The 21,221-nt window shown below is 49.5% G+C and overlaps 2 long non-coding RNA genes across 2 annotated transcripts in view; one reads left to right on the top strand and one right to left on the bottom strand.

The window, feature by feature from the left end:
• Positions 1–21,221, bottom strand: part of LOC311579386 — a 263,507-nt gene that overhangs the window by 50,209 nt on the left and 192,077 nt on the right. The window lies entirely within an intron of this gene.
• On the top strand, positions 267–3,153 carry LOC311578962. Its single transcript, XR_014773015.1, has 4 exons — positions 267–587; positions 1,516–1,643; positions 2,338–2,542; positions 2,647–3,153. It is a non-coding gene; the product is annotated as an uncharacterized lncRNA (long non-coding RNA).

Raw genomic sequence — 21,221 nt, 5'->3', positions numbered from 1 at the left:
AAGAGCATCCAGTGCTTTTGACTGTTGAGCCATCTTTTCAGCCCTCTAAATGCATTTCAACATATGGTATCTTCCATTTATGTTGGGTAGCCATAGTATGTCAAGGAGCCTCAGCATAAGGAGGGAACAGAGCCTGGACCCTGCTAAGAGAGTCCTTTGTAGATTCCTGATCCTTCTGCCTTTTTTTTTAATTTTAAAAAGCCATTTATACTTTTGTCTTCTTGTATTAGTATTCTTTTTTTTTTTCGTTTTGTTTTGTTTTGTTTTTTTTTTTTTTTGAGACAGGGTCTCTCTGTAGCCTTTGCTGTCCTGGACTCACTTTGTAGACCAGGCTGGCCTCGAACTCACAGTGATCCGCCCGCCTCTGCCTCCCGAGTGCTGGGATTAAAGGTGTGCGCCATCACGCCCGGCCATATTAGTATTCTTGTTGCTGTGACAAAGTACATGACAGGGACATCTGAAGGAAGGAAGGGTTCATTCTGGTTTACAAGGGTGTGGCCCATCACAGCCCGAAGGCGCAGTGGCAGGAGCATGAAGTAACTGGCCACAGGACCCCGGCCCATGGAGTAATGCTGTCCACATTTAGGGTGAGTCTCAATACCTCAATTAATGCAGGCTAGGACCCTTCTCCAGACATGCTCAGGGGCTAGTCTCCTAGGTGGCTCTAGAGCCTGCCGCAGTACTAGCCATCAGACGGAGTCCTGAATGCGGCCTTTGCAGAAGGATATTATATGTACGGACACACAGAAAGTGAGGTGTGCTGGCACTTCCTTACAGTCCCCAGATGATAAGTGTACCTTCCCCATGGTCTTGGCCTGCCATCTTCCCCATACTCAGCAGAGTCCTTGACAGTACAGAACTGAAATGGTGACAGTCACGATGAGAAGCAATGGCAGTTTCCTCTTGTCTGGAACGCTGTCAACATTTTCTAAGTGCTTGGTCCAGGAATTGGATGGCCTTACCTCCTATCTGTCCACTTCCCCTGGCCAGCATAGAGCCGAGCGTCTTGTTGGACAAATAGCCTTTGCACTTGAATCTGGCTCTTGTCCATGTTTTTGGAGGTGGATTTAGTTAGAGGTTGGGAAAAAGGTTTAAGCACCTAGCAGGTGCTATATAAAACTTTCACAGTGTGTAACAGAAGGCTTTGAAAGCAGAGAGCCTAAAAGGGTCTTTCCTGTGGCCTCTTCCGTCAGTGCCTCTGGGGTTGTACAGGGCGGTTTGACTACGTGGTAGCGTCTGTGGGCTGCAGTGCTACTGACATGGGCATCGTCATTTGTTGACTTTGACTCTTCAGTGTCTCTAGGAATCTTCCTGTTTCTGGAATGCAGGCACCGAAGGCTAGCACCACCCTTCATTTCTAGAAAAGCCGCCCCCCCCCCATATTTTCACGTGTTTTCTGGAGGGTGCGTCTCACTGCTCAGGGGTCTTTCTGCTTATACACCAGTGTTTAGCTTGGTTCTTTGCTTTCACTAAACCTGAGTCTCCAAAACTCTCCTTTTCTATGCTCTACCCCAGTCCAGATGGGAGACCCAGGCCAGCCTACGAAGAGGAGGGTGTTGGAAGTCTCTCTATCATGGAGTTGTCTCTGTGAAGAAGGATGACGTCAGCTGCTGAGAAGGCTGCGTCTGGAACTACAGTGGGAGGTGAGCTTCTACTTCATCTCTGCCCTGTAAGTCACTGCTTGCCCCAGGACCACTCGGCTTCAGTCTCTGCATCTCTTCTCTGTAAGGGAGATGATGCCCCTATCTTAAGGACTGCTGTGAGAAAGAGCCCATGGAAGTGGCTTCTCACAGCGCTAGGCCCATTCTTTGAGCCTAACTGCTCGATATTGTCATCATTTATTGTGTGAGTGAGAGAAGGGTCGGATGTACAGTTTTCAGCATGAGGAGAGGGAAATCAAGAGATGGCAATTGCCCTGAGGACCTGGGCTCCGTAGGTGGAGAGATGTTGTTGGTGCTGCTTTCGTCTTGGCTGCGCTGGTGGGGGCCAGTAGGTTAAGTGGTTAGTGTCGGCCTTCCTGGTTTCCTCTTTGGTGGTGTTCTCTCAGTCTCTGCCCTAGCACTGGTGTTGGTGAACTTGCCTTAGTAGGGCTAAAATTGCTGAAAAGCCACAAGGCCTAAGAAACCATTTTCTGCACAAGGGTGGTACCCAAGCACTTCTGCCGTTCCAGTGTAAACATTGTAGGGATGTGCCTAACTCACACACACATATGGATAAGCCAAGGAAATGTGTTTTCAAGCTTTCCTGTCTCCTGAGGCCCAAGTTCTGACACTGACATTTAATTTTTGTAGCATTAAGCGTTATCTACTTTCTGAGTTTTTTTTGTTTGAAATGCAGATGTATGGGGAAAGTTTATCATCACACGAAGGGCCTGGTTGGTCCTTGATTGGCAGCTGAGAACTCGGGTTTGGCCAGTGTTCCTACTATCCCGATAAGAACATCTCACAGTGTCTACACCGCCAATATAATTGGGCCTGTTTTGAGTCTGGAATTTGAGTACACGTCAGGCATGGGGTGTGCCTAACCTTCCACGTACATATGGGTAAGCTAAGGAAATGTGTTTTCGGGGAAACTGTGTGACCAGCCATGACCCTGGGTACTAAGTCTTTAGTGATGCTCTGTTTGTTAACATTTCACACGACGCAGGTCTTGCTGGAGACCCTCCTTTGTCTCATCTCTCTGTAACAAGCTGTGGCCATACAGATGCTCTGTGCCGACCCCCAAGTGACTCTAGTGAATCACCCAACCTTGATGTGGTCTCCGGGAATCTCTGTCACAACAAAGAATTCTCGCCATCACAAGGAAACTATGAGCAACATCTGAGCTAAGAGCCTTAATAAGATATTAGCAAACTAAATCTAACATCACATGAAGTAATTTATACAGCACAACCCAGTGGGATTTACCCAAGAGTCAACTACTGTAATATACTATATTAATAGAACAAATGACAAAGCCCACAGAACCATTCCAACATTCCTGTGCCAGCCCTCACGAAATTCATGATGAAAACTCAAACCTTTACCTGAGCAACAGCACTTATAAAAACCAACCATAAGAAGAACGCCTGGCCGGGCGTGGTGGCGCACGCCTTTAATCCCAGCACTCGGGAGGCAGAGGCAGGTGGATCTCTGTAAGTTCGAGGCCAGCCTGGTCTACAAAGTGAGTCCAGGACATCCAAGGCTACACAGAGAAACCCTGTCTCCAAAAAAAACAAAAACAAAAGCAAAACAAACAAACATAAGAAGAAGAAGAAGGAGGAGGAGGAGGAGGAGGAGGACTGTAGACGGCGGGTGAAGCCTCAGTGCTCCCCACCTGAGATCAGGAACACAGCACAGTAAATGTTCAAGTTCATTCCTTGATATGGGCCCAGAAGGCCTCGGTCAATGCTGTTACGGGAATTAGAGAAAGAAGCAGGATTCACACTTGAGTCTTTCTGGCTCCAAAAGCCACAATCTTCCCATCCCTTTGGGAAGAGGGTTGGACAACTCCCTCTCTGGACTTTGTTGCCCAGGCAACTTGGCTTTTCTAGACAACATGATCCAGCCTCCAGAACATTCTAAGGATTATATAAGTACAAGTATTTCCGAGAAAAGGGCGCCTGCTGAGTTTGAGTGAGAAAGGGTTTATGGGGCTTCTTTCCCAGCGTCCTTGAAAAAAAGTGGCAGCTTGCAACTCCAAGCCCGAGGAGGTGTAGGATGGGTTAGCGGTGTGTCTTCTGCCTGTCTGCGGGTAGTTACCTACCAGAGTACATAGGTGGAAGTGGAGATCTGCTGTACCGTCTCCCTCTCCTTTTTTTTTCTCTTGCTTGTGCTTGGAGCTAGGCTCTGACTACGGAGCCCAGGCTGGCCTCAAGTCCCGGGATCTTCCGAAGAGCTCAGCTTACAGCTGTGTGCCCTCACCTTGGCTTTGTGGAGCTCTAAGAAAAGAGCAGGAAGGTAGAGAAGTAGTTTGCCACCTTCAATTCTAATGCAATTCCTGGGCCTCACGAATCCTGAGCCTCTTACTGAAGTGTAAAAAAAAAAAAAAAAAAAGTGGCTTTTGAGGCCCTAAAGATTCAAATGTAAATCCTGCTCCTTGCCTGGAACAGTGAGATTTGTGGACAACAGCCAGTTTCCAACGGGGTGGGGGTGGGGTGGGGGGTGGGGGGTGGGGGGGTAGGGGGGGTGGAGAAGGGAGGGGGGGATGCTGAGAGTGCTGCTGCAGCAAGCCCCGTGAACGGCCAGGCCTCAGTCGGAACCTCCAGTCTGGCAAAGCTGGATCCTTAGCGCCACCATAGAAAAAGTGTGGACAAGTCATAGTGAAACAAAAGGTTACTAATTATTAAGAGAGAGACATATAGGGAGAGACAGTGCACATGTAAAATATGGGCTGGGCTTCTCCAGAGAGAGTGACATTTGTGTGTCTTTGCAATGGTTACGTATCGATTTTGTAGCTTTCTAAATCACATTCCTCAAAAGATGCAATTTTCTTTTTTTTATCTTTCAAAAATATTTATTTATTAATTATTATGTATACAGTGAGAGCACTGTACACCTACAGGCCAGGCAAGGGCATCAGATCACATTATAGATGGTTGTGAACCACCATGTGGTTTGCTGGGAATTGAACTCAGGACCTCTGGAGGAGCAGTCGGTGCCCTTAACCTCTGAGCCATCTCTCCAGTCCAAAAGATGCAATTTTCAACAAGGCTTAATGACTACATAACACTTTGAGTTTAAAAATTAAGCAACAATAGGTCTAGTGAGATGACTCAGTGAATAAAGTTGTGTGCGCCACCATGCCTAATGATTAGAGTTTGATCCGTGGGACCCACGTGGTAGGAGGGGAGAAGCCATTCCTGTGAGTTGTCCTAGACCTCTGTGTATGTGCACACCCCACAAAAATTAAATTTAAGTAAGTATATGTGAGTGGGCTTCTTTTTGTAAACAGAATGCAAAATTTCTCAGGGTGCATTGTTGAGGGCTAGTGATGGGAAAGGTGTGTTGACACACTTAAACTCAAGACCACAACCACTCTGGCCCCAAGGAAGTAGTTTGTTGTTTTCTGCACCCTTGTTTGAAGTATATTTAAGAAGTTAGGTAATTTTGTTTTTCTCTGTTGAGTTGAAGTTTCTCATTCCCAGTCAGATTCTAGTGTGAGTGGCTTCTTTCTTTTCTTACATCTTGTTAATATTTCCCCTGTTTTTATCCTTCCTCAAGAATACCGGTCAGGGGGCTGGAGAGCTGGCTCAGAGGTTAAGAGCGCTGACTGCTCTTCCAGAGGTCCTGCGTTGAGGTTAAGAGCGCTGACTGCTCTTCCAGAGGTCCTGCGTTGAACTCCCAGCAACCACATGGTGGCTCACAACCGTCCGTAATGTGATCTGACGCCCTCTTCTGGCCTGCAGGTGTACATGCAAGCAGAGCGTTATATACACAATAGTAAATAAATACATCTTTAAAAAAAAATAAAGAGTATTGATCAGGTGAAGTGTTGACCAAGGCCAGCAACCTGACTGCCGCCAGCACCTGGGGTCAGGAATAATGTCAATTCTTAAATGATGCAGAAGTTTACTTCTCTCTCAAGTCCAGAAGCACAGAGAATAGACTTGGAGATCTTCTTATTACCTAGAGCCCAGGCTCCTAACTGTCCTGACCATATAATTTTCCTGGGGGGGGGGGGGGAGGGGAGGGCGTGGTGTGGAGGAAGTTGTTTTGAGTCAGGGTTTCACTCTGTAGTCCAAGCTCTCCTAGAACTCTCGAGTCTTCTAGATCAGCCTCCCTGGTGCTGGCTGGGGTTCCAGATGTGCTCCACCACACCCCGTTGGGCATACGAGTTTCATCCTCAAGGCTGCCTCATGAGCCACGGTGCCCTCTGAAGCTCCAGCCACCACCACTGAGTTCTAGGCAAGAGGCAGGAGACGAGGAGAAAGGCCTCATTTCAGCAGCCTTCCCCGTATCCTTTTAGGGAACGGTCCCAAAAGTCCGGCTGAGTGACTTCCTAATATTTCTTTAGGCAGAATTTAGCCATCTGGGTCTACTTAATTACCACAGAGGCTTTAAAATGTAGTCTTCAGTTAGGGGCACAGGCAATAAACAGGGTTTTCATGCTGTAGAGTGGCTTCACTGCCTGGGTCTCAGCCACATGTTCCCTGCCGAGCTGATGGAAGGGTTCAGGGATATAGCACATGAAAAACAGTAAGCAGGAGCCAGCGGCTGCTGCCACACCTTCCTCCCCTGTGGAGTGCTTTAGCCAGGAGTTATGGGGCTGGATAGAGGATGCAGCTGACAGAGGCACTAACCGAGGAATTCTTTCAAGGTCAATGCTTCTTGCTTAAATACTTTGCTCAGCGCCTGACACTAAATAGAGGGAGTCCGTAAGCGGCATTTGGACACATAAAATGGCACGGCTTTGCAGTTAGGCAGACCTTGTATTTGAACACCCCCTCCTTCCCCCAGTAAGCCCCCCCCCCCCAGAATGTTAGCACTGCCAGTGTGCGCCATCAGGCTCACCTGGCTCGGGTTAGGAGTTTTGACTTCTTCAGTCTCAGCATCTTCATCTGTAGCCCGGGGGCAGCCACTCCACAGAGGTTTTGAAAGGACCAGCTCGGCAGACACTGTAAACATCCCAAGCACGGGAGGAAGAACACGCCCATGGATTATTGGGGGGGGGGGGAGACAGAAAATAGTATGACCCAAAATTTGTTCCCAAAACATTGCTCCCCGCCCCTCTCTCTCTCCTCAGTCTTATTTGAGTTGCCTTTGACCAGGTTCCAATCCTGGATATCCCACCTGGCTATAAGCATAGACTCAAGCCTGCCTGCCTGGTTACTCAACTGCTCTGCCTTGATCTTCTCATCTGGACCATGAGCACCCATTCCATAGAGCTCTCGGGAGGACGAGGAGACCACGTAAAGCTTCAGAACAGCGTCCACCCTCTCAGCATTAGCAGCTGTCACCTGGCAGCGTCCTCATCTCCATCTCTGCCTGGCTTGCTGACACCTTATGTTCCTCTTTGTCCCTTTCCCTATGGAAACCCACACTCTCTTGTCCCATAATAAAGCAGGGCCTCTTCCTCCATCCCTGCAGGCCTCCCCTACCACTCCACAGTGAGTGACAGTTCCCTATGTCCGTGTCCTCATAAGGCCATGGGCGGCAGTTGAACATGGGCTTGGGAGCCAGGTTGTTGTAGGACATCAGAGGAAGGCTCTGGAAGGAAAGGTCCTCTGCACCCCCAGTCCCCAGCCATCTGGCTGTCCCACAGAGCTCTGCATTATTTCCTCATCCAGCCGCACCCCTTATTCTCCCCAACCCCCACTCACTCGTCAGCCCCAATGACCTCCCTGCTGCTCCTTCTGCCAAGCTCGTCTCTGCCTTGTGTGCTCTGCCTCTGCTTTTCCTTCCGTCAGACTTTTGCATCATTACGCTTTAAAAAGGAAATAAAAGCCCTGCTTGACACATTCTCTGTCTCCTGCTTTCTGTTCCTTAAGACCCTCACTACCCGACATTCAGTAGAATACTGACTGGATTTGGGTATCCTCCCCCCACCCCCCACTAAACCAGACTAGAAGATGCTTTCTTGTATCCAGAGTGGTCCCTGCACATCGTAGAGGCTCTGGGCTCTCACTGAATGGCTACCCAACACTGCTTTAGAGATGCGTTCTCTGGCCTTGCTTTCCTTTTTACAAGACGAGCAAAGGCTCCCAAGAAGTGAGGACAGACTGAGGAGGGGTGGGACATGGAGAGGATGCAACTGGGATGTTTCTTACCTTCTCTTCTCCTGGCTCCATCTTTCAGGCTCCAGAAATCCTCAGCACTATGCTCAGTTTTCAAAGCAACTTTCTATAGCCTGTCTTCTCTGACTTTCACTCCAGGTCTGTAGCTAAGGATGGCCTTGAACTCCTGATACCTGAGCCTCTGGCTGTCAGGAGTATGGGCATGCGCCAGCACACCTGGCACAATTATCACAACATACGCAGGGAGGCAGGGTTTTTTTTTTCCTAGTGACAGTTTTCTAGCAGTGTCGACTACAGATCAGTGTAGTGTTGGTGGTCCTGAGGTCTCCGGCTCGGAGAGCAGACCGACTCTTTGTGGGAGAATCTGGTAGGTTTGCAAGCCCCGCTGGTTCAACTGCATGGACTTTATGATCCATTCAAGCCTGTAGTTTATGATTCGTCTATCGTTATCTTCCTCCTGAGGACACTAAGGCTTAGCGACAACGTTATATGACTTGCTCAATATAGAAAACTGGGGAAGAAAGGAAGGAAGGAGAGTTCCTCTGATCTGTGCAGAGCAGCAGGCCCTTCCACGTCCTCCTCCTCTTCCTATGTGTTGGCACGGAGCCAAGAATCTCAGGCTTGTGACCTTCCCGTGTTCAGGACTAGCCGTGGCTGGCCTTACGTGCCACACGTTAGGGCCACCGTGAAGGAGCCAGGGCTAGAGGGCATGGTTCCCTCCTGCTCCTCGCTCAGGCATCAGCAGCTCCTTATCCAGGACCTGCTTTAAGCCAGCTCCACCCCACCCCCTCCCCATCTCTTATATGTTGCTGCAGGCTATTAAGGGCCCCCTGATCTGCACCATCTCTCATTAATTAAAAATGCCACAAACCATCTGTTTGAGGAAGCCTCTGAGAGGGGTCTGCCTGCTCCAGGCTGCATTCTCTCATACTTTTTAGCTTTAATTGAAAACTTTTTTTTTTTTTTAAAGAATAAAATCTAGCCACCTAAGCCCTTCTCGTAGCTGCTGGCAATGATGGTGACGGTGGTGGGACGAATCTGGTGGACTGTATTTGACCGAGGCTCTGGAGTCGAGGTTGGTGACATTGGCAGGATTTAGCAGGCTTGGTTTAGCCAGCCTGCTCAGGCTGCGGAGGAGGAGGACAAGGGGCCTGAGATGTGGAGATACGAAGTTAGATGATAAAGGCAGCCATACAAATAGCTCAGCTTAGGGCTTGGAGAGCCCAGGAGACCTAATCCTAACTCTGCCCTATGCTATGTGGGACCAGCAGCACCTGCCTGTGTCCCTGAGACCCTGGAGTCAGCATTGGTCCTTGACTGTCTGCAGTGGATGACCCTGTGATGGGGATGCAGGGTCTCCACCGAGGACCTTCTTAGGAAGGAGGGCACACCTCTTACCTTTCTCCTGGCTCCGAGTTGCTTCCTCACGCTGTCCTGGCCCGTGTCTGATCTCTTGGAAGCAAGCAAGGAAAAGGTGGTAGACCCTCCCCAACCTATAGATAATGGTCCCCCAGCTTGATAATCACGATTGTGTGAGCTATCCTCTAGCAAGGTGGAACAGGATTCTCATTTGTGGTTTCCCCATCTTTGTGGAGAAGGCAACTGATGCCTAGAAATAGAAAGTGACATGTTCAAAGTCAGGCAGCAGTTGGATCTGGTGTCGGTGGGAGCACCGGGGCCTCTGGCATCAAGGCCAGTTCTCTTCCCTCGCCATTGTAGCTTGTGTCTGATCCTCCTCCTCTAGAGCTTGTAATAAATCTATGATGCCAAGTTGGCCCAGCCACAGGGGTACTGCTGACCTTTGACCTTATCAACCGGAAGTAGCTGATTTGTATCTATCGCCAGCACCTACTGTAGAGCCTCACAGAGCTTTACTTTCAGTCCTGTAAGGGGGTGGGGAGTGGGCAGATGGATGGGGGGAGGGAGAAAGAAGGAGGGAGGCCAGTTAGTTCTGAGATGGGGGAGCTTTTCTGTCAGCTTCTAAACCTCAGGAGGCAAAGCTATGGAGGCCAGGAGAGACTCCAGAACAAAAGTGACTCATCCAAGCCTCTTGTCTTGACAAAGATGGCCTAGCGAGAGAGTGACAAGCCCAAGGTCACAGGCCACCCCAGGGGAGCCAGGCCTGGAACTCTCATCTCCTGATTCTTGGTCTTTGCTCTTGCCCCAGCAGAGATCAAGGTCAGGGAGGCTCCGAGCCATTTACAATGGGCTCCACGTCAAGTCACGCCAGCCTCTCACCACCTAATCTCCCCAAATCAATTTGCAAAACTTCCATTAATACTGTCAGGAAATCTGCAAGCTGTTCCAAGCCTGGGCACTGTAATAACTACAGGTTGTAACGACTACCTGGGGGAGACGGATATTAACGGGATAATTAAAGATGAGCGTGGCCTTGGGCAGTTCGGCAAAATTTACCTTTCTCAGCAGCTGGTTTCAAAAGAACCTTGAATCACAGAAGAGCCTCTTCTCACTAAGCCTGCCACGCCACCTCTTTTATTAATGCTTTGCTCTCTCGCAGGAGGCTGTCTTCTGGGACAGAGCACACAGGATTGTGTGCCTAGCTGTGGTCAGTCTGGCCCAAACGAACGGCTTCTTGAGCTCTAAGGGGGGTAGCGTGTCATTTAGGCACTCACCACTGCAGATTCTGATACAGAAAAGTGGTGCAGACTCCGCATTGCTAATGGGTACCTTCCCAGGTGACATCCATGCTTTGCGCTGTTGGACCACACCGAGGAGTAAAACTACCAGAGGGAGTCGGAGATGAGGACAGGAGCCATGGTCTGGGTGCTGATGAATGCTTTTGTTGTTGTTGGTGGTGGTGGTGGTGGTTATTTATTTATTTATTTTTATTTATTTATTTTTAGAGACAGGGTTTTTCTGTGTAGCCTTGGCTGTCCTGGACTAACTTTGTAGACCAGCCTGGCCTCAAACTCACAGTGATCTGCCTGCCTCTGCCTCTTGAGTGCTGGGATTAAAGGTGTGTGCCACCATGCCACCATGCCCGGCTGCTGCTGAATGGTTTTGTTGCATTTCGTTTCACTGGAGGGAAGGAACAGGTACCAGGCTGTTGGTAGCTGTACTTTAAGCTGGTCCCTGTGGTAGATGCCTTTTCATAAGGATCAAGGCAGATGCTCTGAAACTCTGACTGTTTAGGTCAGAAGTCCAGCTTTAGGGTCCAGGCAGTGATGATAAGAATACATACTTTACAGAATTGTTGTAAAGGTTAAACAAAATTCATTTAAAGTATTAGTTCTTAGCATGTGGGATGTACAGTAGTCTAGTGGCAGTTGTTTTCAGTCCCAACACACACACACACACACACACACACACACACACACACACACACACACACACAAATTAGTATCACTTTAAGGGACCTTTAGATGCTGTTCATTCCATGCACAAAATTAACCAAATGTTTTCAAATATTTAAAATAGCACTTGAAAAATTCAGCATGTTTAAGCTCTACATTCATTCCTTGAGTGATAAGCCTTCCCAGAATATTAAGTATGTCTTACAAGTCTAAGAGCTCCTTAAGTGTGTTCAAAGGTAAATGACTTTTTTCAACAGAAAAATTTAAAAACTTAAGTTAATAACTAAGTTATATTTTAGGTTGGAAAGAGCAGACCTGTTTCTCAAATAGGTCAAATTCTTAAACACCCCAAACACTTGGAGTACCAAACACAACCACACCCTTCAACATCTAAAAATTTCATTCCATAGGTTTGTGTATTTCGGCCATTTCTCTGTTGAAGGATGAAAAAAAAATTTTTTTTTACCCACTAGGAAGATTATTGTAATTTCCAAGTAGTTTTGGGGGTCACCTTCTCAAACAGCTGAAGCTGCTGTTCTGTAAGAGCTGTCAGCACTCAGACTGGATTTTCACCAGTGGCATCGATGGAGTCCGTTGAGCTTGGTGTTCTTGCTATTTTGCCAGGGACTCCATAAATGAAAGGAGGGAGCAGCACACAGTTGGGGCCCCAGGAATCGAGGCTCTTTGTTACTCCACTCTTCAGTTTACTCAGTTCCTAGACTTCTTCTCCTAGGCCACTACGGCGCATGATAGCAGGCCGGCTTGCCAGTAGCTGCCTTCCAGAGAGAGGAGGGAGAGGGGAGAGAACGGTTCTGTTCACTCCTGCTGTCTCTCAGCCACACTTTCCAAAACATAAAACCATCATCCTTTGGATTCTGGTCATAGGCATGTTTTCATAAATAAGTGTTAGCATTGAGCACTGTTGCTCATAACTCCGATGTTCTTAGAATGTTGAAGGGATTCTCTGAAGACCTTGAGACACCTCGGAGGATGTGATGCGATGGCGCTTGGGCTTCTTGAACCCTGCAGAGCTCTGATTGTTCCTTGTTGACATTGATGTCTGAGAAGGTGACCCCCAAACTACTTGGAAGTTACAATTATCTTCTTAGTGGGTGAGGGTTTTTTTTGCTTTTTTGTTTTTGTTTTTTTAAGCCTTCAATATAGAAATGGCTGATTGGTTCTCAACCTTCCTAATGCTTCAACCTTTTAATACAGTTTCTCATGTTGTGGTGACCCTTAAGCGTGAAATGATTTCATTGCTACTTCCTACTGTAATTTTGCCATGATTGTGAGTCATAATGTAAATATCTCATATGCAGGATATCTGATATGTGATCCCCAAGGGGGCGGCGGGCCACAAGTTGAAAACTGCTGATGTAGGGGATGGGAAATCAGAGCAGGCTCCCATCTGACACCTGTCAGGGGGCGTCACCTCTCTGGGGGTCTGTTTCCTGATTTGTACAATTGGAGATTGGGGCAGTTTAAATATTTCCGTGGGCAGAGTGTCAGGAAGAGTCATGAGCAAGAGTTATGTTCCTGAGCCGGGCGTGGTGGCGCACGCCTTTAATCCCAGCACTCGGGAGGCTGAGGCAGGCAGATCGCTGTGAGTTCGAGGCCAGCCTGGTCTACAAAGCAAGTCCAGGACAGCCAAGGCTACACAGAGATACCCTGTCTCAAAAAACCAGAAAAAAAAAAGAGTCATGTTCCTATTTCTTCAGTCAAATTTCAAAATAGCAGCTGATAACAGAGACACTCCCAGGCCCCCTGCGCCCCCCCCCCCCGGCCACTCCATTCCCCAATGCACAGACACGACTCTGTAACTACAGGGCAAATGCAAATCCAAGTCAACAGAATAGATGTCTTTTCTTCAAAATCATTTTATTTTGAGATAGAGTTTTGCTGCGTAGCTTGGCTGGCCTGAAACTTGCAATGTAGACCAGGCTGGCCTTGAACACACAGAGATATCCCTGCGTCTGTCTCCTGGGTACTAGGACTAAAGGTGTCGACCAACTAGACACCCCACTTCTTCAAAATCTTACTGAATGAAAAAAAAAATGACCGTTTCTAGGTATGGTGAAGGAGAAGGTTTATTGTAGAAATGAGGGAGAGCATAGGCAGAGGCAGGGGCATTGGGAAGAGTCCAGAGTGGATATGACCCTGAGCCAGGCCTTGTAAGGAGAGGTAGGGAGAGGGAATGCTGACAAGGAGGGGCAGCCTGGGCCAAGAGCCTCGCATAGCCAAAATGGCTGAGTTATATAGTGGCCAGAGGAGCTAGGGAAGGGGAGGGAAGTCCAGCCTGGATTGGAGAGTTCAGGATAGGGGGTGGGGTATGTCAGCCAGGAGGAACCAGTAACAGGTAGAGACTGAGGGATGCTGGGAGAACCTGGCAGCCAGCATCCACTTTGATCACTTTAGTGGGCACTTCAGTTAGCCATGTGTTCCTGGTTTGAGACCTAGTATTTAGCAAGATGCATCGTCCACTGTGGTTGGCCGGTGAAGACACGTGATCATCCTGAGAACAAGGGCTCTCTCAGTGCGGACCTAGTCATATGTGCAGACAGGGAGGCCTGTCGGAGTCACAGCCATTGGTCCACCTGCCCTCCTTGACTCCACTTTGGGTCCATTTCACTCTCAATGCTTTCCCTGTAGCACCCTTCTCCCGGGGGCCACACAGACATCTCTGTGGTGGGGGGGGGGAGGGGAGGGGAGGGGGGTGGGAAGAGAAGAACAGGAGTTTTAATTGTCAGACGGATATGATTTTGAACTCCAGCTCTGCCATTCACAGGCCATGGAGAGCCAGGCCCAAGCGTCTTCCCAGGATCTTTACTTCTTCGTTTTTAGAATAGTGACAATCATGAGATGGTGTGCGACAGTGTTCTGCTGACTGCAGAACCCTACGCTCATTCTCGCTGGAGTGTAAAATGTCATAATTAACACGATATGTTTCTGCGCCCTTCATCTGACTAGCAATTAAGTTGGGGGGGGGGCAATACAAACACACCCTACACACTTCAAAGCCTTCTTCTTGCTACCCTGGAACCCAGCACAGCCTCTATCAGAGCTGGATATTGATGAAATCTAGGTGTGTAGGTTAATAAACTCCCACATGATGACCGGGGCCTATGTTTTTTCCCCCTAATATATAGCGCAATGATCTTAGGTAGAGGAAAGCAAGCTTGGGTGCCTTGGGTGTCCAAGCCTTACACGGAGAGCTAAATCACCCCTGAGCCCTCCCTGGAACCCACTGCCCTCCACTACCCCTGGCTGGGCCTTGAGCTCCCTCCCGGTTTGTGCTGAGGACCCTAAGCAGAGTTCCTGCTCCTTGCCTGAAGCATTGAGTGCAGGAATGAGAAGTGTGTTTTCTTATTGTTTTAGGAAACCGCTCGGGGAGGCGGGGAGGGAAGGAGGAGAAATTGAATCAGAAGAAACGATTTCTCGTATGTTAAAGGGGACTGCAAGGATTCCCAGAAGCCAGGTGCTAACTGAGCCCGCATCTATTCGGAAGGCAACTAGCTGGAATAGCTGGAGCCTCGTGCACTGCCCCGGGGCAGGAGAAGGAGGAGTCAGTGGCCTGGACTGGCGGTCTGGCTCTGAAGGCTCTTTCTCAGCACGGTAAGGACATGCGGGGGCCTTGGTTATTTCTCTCGATCTTCCTTCCTCCTCCTCCTCCTCCTCCTCCTCTTCTTCTTCTTCTTCTTCTCTTCTTCTTCTCTTCTTCTTCTTCCTCCTCCTCCTCCTCTTCTTCTTCTTTTCTTCTTCTTCTCTTCTTCTCTTCTTCTTCTTCTCTTCCTCCTCCTCCTCCTCCTCCTCCTCCTCCTTCTTCTTCTTCTTCTTCTTCTTTCTCTCTCTCTCTCTCTCTCTCTCTCTCTCTCTCTCTCTCTCTCTTCTTTAGTTCTTGTTTCTGTTTTTGAGACGGGGTTTCTCTGTGTAACCCTGGTTGTTTTAGAACTCACTCTATAGACCAGGCTGGCCTCGAACTCAGTGACCGGCCTACCTCTACCTCTTGAGTGCTGGGATTAGAGCTGTGTGCCGCCACCACCAGGCTCACCCTTGCTTACGGACTGTTCTAAATCCTCCTCGCCACCACCACCTATGACCATGTTTCTGAGGCTCTTCCGTTCTTGAAGAGATGGGTCAGGAAGGATGTGACAGCTGCAGTTCTGTCACCACCGGGTGGGCCAGCTTAGATTTCTTGCCCTGTCTGAAAATAGAGAAAGAGACACAATCCTCATGTGGGCTGGCTTCGTCCCATAACCTGCTAAAGCTTGACAACCCAGTGTTGGGGCTGGGGAGACAGATGGCTCAGGGAAGTGTGTGGCATGCAGGCGTGAGAGCCTGAGCTTGATCCCCAATACCCATAAAAAGCAGAGTGTGATGGAGCGTGTTTGCTACCCAAGTACCAGGGAGGTGGAGACAGGAGGGTTCTAGAGTTCACTGGCCAGCCAGCCTAGCCCGACAAGCCCCAGGTTCCAATGAGAAATGCTGTGTTAAAAAAGAGTGCACAAGCAAAGCTGGGCACGATGGTGGTGCATGTCTTTTTCGCTCTAGAGGCAGAGGCCAGCCTGGTCTTCAGATCGAGCTCCAGGACAGCCAGGGTGGTTATACAGAGAGATCCTGTCTCGAAACAAACAAACAAACAAACAACACAAAGCACACATATGCACATGCACACTCGTGCAAACCCAGTTTGATCTTACACTTAGAGAGGTCCTTTGGGGTGGGGGTGGGGTCATTCTGACAGATAGCTCTAAGAAGCAAGGGCACACACTTTAGAGGTGACCCTCTGGTTATACAGAGAACTGCCACTGCCAGGTGGACGATATGCCCAGGTGGTGGCAGAAAAGCCCAGGTCCAATGTGGGCCTTGACACTGAGCTGCTGTGAGAATGCCTATGGTGGGGCTTCAGTGTCTCTTCCAGGAAATGGGGAAAACGGTGACAAGGCTGTTGGATGGGACAATCAATCTGCTGGGTGCTTAGCAAGGCTTGGCATTTAGGAAACACACCGTAATGTGCCAGCCATGCCGAGGGTGTTAGAAATAGTTAAGCGGGGCTTGGCATCACTCAGGAAGAGCTGCTAAGAAAGGTAAGCTGGCTCAGTCTCCTCACCCAAAGTGGCCCATCCTTCAGGGGGCGGGGTCTGGTCAGGCAGTGTCAGGATTTGTTTCAAAAAGATCATTTGGGCCGTTTTCATTACTGATCAAACACCTGCACTCATCACACAGCTCCAGCAGGCTCCTCAGCCACCTTGGCCATCTGGGCCTTGCCGTATAGAGACTCCTCGTTCTTAAGGGGGTGGAAGGGTGACTTGCCCACTCGAGGTCTTCTCTCCCATGGTCATTCAGCCCCTACTGGTCCTGAGCACGGCAGTAGTTTACTCAGAGTGATGTTAGCTCTTGGCGCTTCTGAGACCTTCCTGCACACCAGCTCGCTTTATGTACACACACATACACACACACACACACACACACACACACACACACACACACACACACGATACAACCCGTTCTCAGGCTGACTCCCTTAATCTCATCTCACAGAAAAGGAAACTGAAGCCCAGAGAGGGGTCTACCCCAGAGGCCCAGTAGTGAGTTGTTGTGCTCAAAGTGTGTGTGTGTGTGTGTGCGCGCGCGCGCTTGTACGTGTGCGCTGTAGATGGGCTATGCTGTCTTCACAGAACAATCCATTCCTAGACGATGGTGTACTGGGATCAAATCCCGCCAAGCTGCACCTAATAGAAATGCTATCAGCCTACAGCCATAACCTTCAGAGTCTCAGCCTTCTGGTTTCCCCAAAAAGAACATGACCAAACCTAAACTTGTTCCCAGGGCATATAAACAATGCCGGGGTCCTGCTCTAGCTCCGGCCTGTCCCTCTTGTTACCGAGAGTGCAGCCCTCACGATATATTGGGTTGTTCTACCCTTCCTTTGTGAACCACCTGATTATGTGGCTCATGTATCTTTAGAATGGGATCTTTGTCTTTTTCTCATGAATTTCCAGCTCTTTTAGCAATCTGACTGTAGACCAATGAGTATCACCCTTCAGTTTACCACTTGTCTTTTAATTTTGTTTTGATTTTTTTTTCCCATGTAAGTTAATGATTTTCTGTGGAGCTGAGATTCATGCACTTTGACTTTCCTTGGGTATGGCTTGCATCCTACTTAGAATTTTGCTCATATTAAGATTTCTTTCTCTCTCTCTCTCTCTCTCTCTCTCTCTCTCTCTCTCTCTCTCTCTCTCTGAGAGGACGTCTGTGGTTTCATTGTGTATGTTTAAACACTGACATCCATCTGGCATTTATTTTGGTGTATGGAGTGAGGTAAAGACCTAGCTTCAAATGTCTCCCAGATGGCTTGTTCCTCAAATCCCAAGAAATAAGAATCTGGAGAGAAGTGGCAGTTTGTTTGGGCTCGCATAGACCGGCTGGCCAACAGTACCATAGCCCCGAGAGTGGAGAGTGGCCAACGGAATAATTTCACAGGAGCCAGCCAAGGGACAAGCCAGCCCCATGGTTCCAGGAGTCCCTCAGCAGTGCTCTAACCTGGAGGGTGGTGGGGGTAACTACAGACCCCATTTAAACAGAAGGATGGCCCAGGTTGCTCCTACACAAGGCTCTGTTCCCATGGGGAGCAAGGGCCCTAGGTCATGCTCTCACCACAGTGGGGAGCTCCCAGCTCCCAGGCCTCTCAGGGTTTGAGAACAGGGGCAGTGTCCTTGTCTAGGCCCCAGACTCTGGCTGGTAAGTGAAGCCCCGCCCCTGTGCCCCAGCCACAGCAGGATCTCCCAGGGGTGCAGAGAATTCATGGAGTGAAAGGCTGAGCCTGTGTTAGATCTTTGGAAATGAATCTTCCCTTTGGAAAATTGAATTTTGCTTTGGAAAACAAACATGCCGCCTAGCTTTCACAATACAAACCACAGAGAGGGCATAGATCTTAAAGGTACCCCTGCACATTCATTGGGATTCTCCAAAGAAATAGCCAGCAGGTCACAGTTGCCTACATTTGTTACACACAGACATTTAATATACAGAACTCACAGGCTCATTTTCTAATGGACATGGGCAAACCTTAGATCAGCAGGGTGGGTTGCCAGGCAGAGAGGCAGGAGAATTGAAGGTTTCCCTTCTGTCTGCATCCCCAGAGAGAACGAGAGAGAGAGAGAGAGAGAGAGAGAGAGAGAGAGAGAGAGAGAGAGAGAGAGAGAGAAGGGTGGGGGGGGAGGGAGGGAGGGAGGGGAGAGGGAGAGGGAGAGGGAGAGGGAGAGGGAGAGGGAGAGAGGATGGTGTGGCTCCCATCCAAAGACGCACAGGCCCAGAACCAGGAACCAGTCATCACTTCCTTGAAGCAAAAAGGAGACAAGAGAAAGCCCAAGTCAGTTTGGTGGCACACACACAAGAGCAGGAGAACCTGCCTTCTTCTTTTTCTTTTCTTTTTTCGGCTTTTTTTTTTTTTTTTTTTTTTTTTGTTTTGTTTTGTTTTTCGAGACAGGGTTTCTCTGTGTAGCTTTGGCTGTCCTGGACTCACTTTGTAGACCAGGCTGGCCTCGAACTCACAGCGATCCGCCTGCCTCTGCCTCCCGAGTGCTGGGATTAAAGGCGTGCGCCACCACCGCCCAGCGAGAACTGCCTTCTTTAGAAGGGCAAGATCAGGCCTTCATCCAACCTGAGTGAGGACAGCCGCTTTTCTCATCTATTGGCCCAAGTGTTAATCTCAACCATACATACACCCTCAGAGACACACTCAGAGGACACCTAGTGCCCAGTGAAGTTGGCACCAGGAAGTAACAGGCACATGGGTGTAAAAAACAAAAACAGAAGAAAGGAGAAGAAACGGCCATTCAATCTCAGGTTTACATTCAGAAGGCGGAAGGGGCCCAAGGTCACCAAGGTCACAGGAAAAAAGTTGGGCAGGGAAACCAGAATTTAACATCCTACCACTTGCGGCCTGAAAGTGGTCCACCTTCACAGGCTCTCTTAAGCGCATCCCTTCATGTAAAAGGGGGAGGCTACTTAGCTCACCATAGATGGCTGACTGTAGTAGGGTTTCCAGGTAATGAATTCCTGTCCAGCTTGTCACTTACCAGGGGCTCCTACGTCCCTGTTCACTCCGTGCAGAGCTGGTCTTGGCAGCTCATTTGAGGCCTGGGAGCTCTGAGACTGGCCCACAGCTGTGGCTGCTTCTTTCTCCCGTCTTCTCCTGCCCTTGCTCTGACAACCTCCCGAACCCTCAGTACCCTTTCCCCTGCGGCAGAGATGGGGCGGGCACTGTCCTCTGTGGGATGGAGGATGCTCTGGTGGGGGCCCGGGGAACCTGCTTGGGAGCCGCTCAGGAACTGCAGTTCCTGTTTGGAAATACAAATTGCAGCAAATCTGTCGTCTCCGGAGAGAAATTGCATTTGGCAATTTCGATGTTTTTTTCCATGCTTTGATGCTCCCGTCTGTTTAAGGGGAGGGGGAGGGGAGGGGGAAGGGGAAGGGGAAGGGGGAGGGGGAGGGGGAGGGGGGGCAGGAACGGAACTGGGCTATGGTCAGCAGGAAGCAGAGGAGCAAAGCGAGTAAGGAAAGCCACTGCCCAGGCATTTTGCAAAAGGCTTCTCTCCAGGTGTCAGCAGCCAGCTCCAGGCTTGACGTTACAGTCTGACGCGTCATGGGGCCGCGCCTTAGCGGTGCTGGGCAAGGAGCTGCTGGATTCCTAGAAGGAAAGGACTAGGAGTTAGACGGACTCCAGGCAGGCAGACAGATGGGGGAGGGGCCACAGCTAGGTAATAAAGGCGGTGAATTACCAAGATGTCCGGCTTCTTCCTCGTCTAACCCAAGACAAAGGCCAGGCAGCTTAAAACAAAGGCCCTGCAGGCTTTTCTTTTGCCCCTGCTGACGGACTGGCTCTAGTTCCAGGCTGCAACACTAAGCGTAACACAACAGTTGCGGGCCAATCAACCACCCTTTCTTTCTTCAAACTGGCCAGCCCTAAATTAGGGAAGGAAGACTCTTCAGAGACTAAAACCCCAGCCCTAGAGAGAAGAGACCCCTTCTGGTCTGCAGAGGGTCTTTCCCTGGGTGTGTCTGCAGCGTTTGAATGCTTCCTCACTCTTAGTAAAAGCCTGTTTTCAATAGCTGGTTCTTTTTTCAACAGTCTGCTCCGGCTTGCGGTGTTTTGAGATGTCCCCCTTGCTACCTGTTGAACTTTTAATTTTTTAACTGACAGAGAAATCGGACTCAGTGAGACCCTTGGGCACTAACAGAACCTCACTAGGGCAGGATCCTGGTTGTTAGATCCGGAACACAACGGGACAATGAAGGAGAAAAATGAGAGCACAACCCTGGGCCTGGCCTGAAGCAGACTGTTCTTTAGTGAGAACAGTGGAGGACGGTGGGAATGGAGGCTGGCCTCAGGAGGCCATTGGGGCAGGCTTGTTTATCAGGGACTGAGGGTAGAGAAGTTGCAGGTGTTGACTCTGAACCACTTGTAGTTTTCTCAGAACATAAAGGGACAGGGGTTCACTAGCTCCCCCCACCCCCCCCCCCCCAACAAGCGGAATGTCCCTGACCAGGGTTGGGCAAACACAGCAGACCATCCCTAGGTCTAACTAATTTAGCCCAACACTAGGTCTGTCACCTTGCTGGTGGCCTTGCCCAGGTTGGGGACTTGTGTTGGGTGGGGAGGAAAACTCCAGTCCAGTAGTTAGCTTTCCCTCTTTGTCCGAAAGAGGAGCGGATGGTAGCTTCCATGACTGTCCTGCCCCAATTCTAGTGCCTATTACTTCTAAATCCTCAGAGCGGTCCTTTGAAGAGAACACTGCTGTTGTCCCTGTTTCATTGATGGGAAACCCCAAGGCACAGAGAAGTGACTGGCCCCAGGTCACGTGGGAAGTTAGTGCGGGGACCCAAGCCTCTCCACGGTCCCAGATTTGTTCCTAAGTCTGGTTTGGCTGCCCCTTCAATGTCAGGAATAGGAATTGAAGCTGGTGTGTTGAGTCAGGCAGGATCAGAGGGTTCTCTCTGGTGAATCTTGAGGAGGCTGTGTGTTCTGAGGCAGCTAAGCAATGAGCGTTTTCTTGGTATTGGAGGCATCCCAGGTGTGGAGGACTGTGTGGGTCAGCGTCAGGATGGTTGGGAAGAATGGGGCTAGGGTATCATAGCAACCAAGGAAGTTTATCTGTGCAAGAACAGCAGACAAGTGTCCATCCATGTGCCGG

The sequence above is a fragment of the Acomys minous genome (assembly GCF_964271855.1).
Source record: "Acomys minous genome assembly, chromosome: 12".
Taxonomy (NCBI): domain Eukaryota; kingdom Metazoa; phylum Chordata; class Mammalia; order Rodentia; family Muridae; genus Acomys; species Acomys minous.
This window is presented reverse-complemented; position numbering and strand designations above follow the sequence as displayed.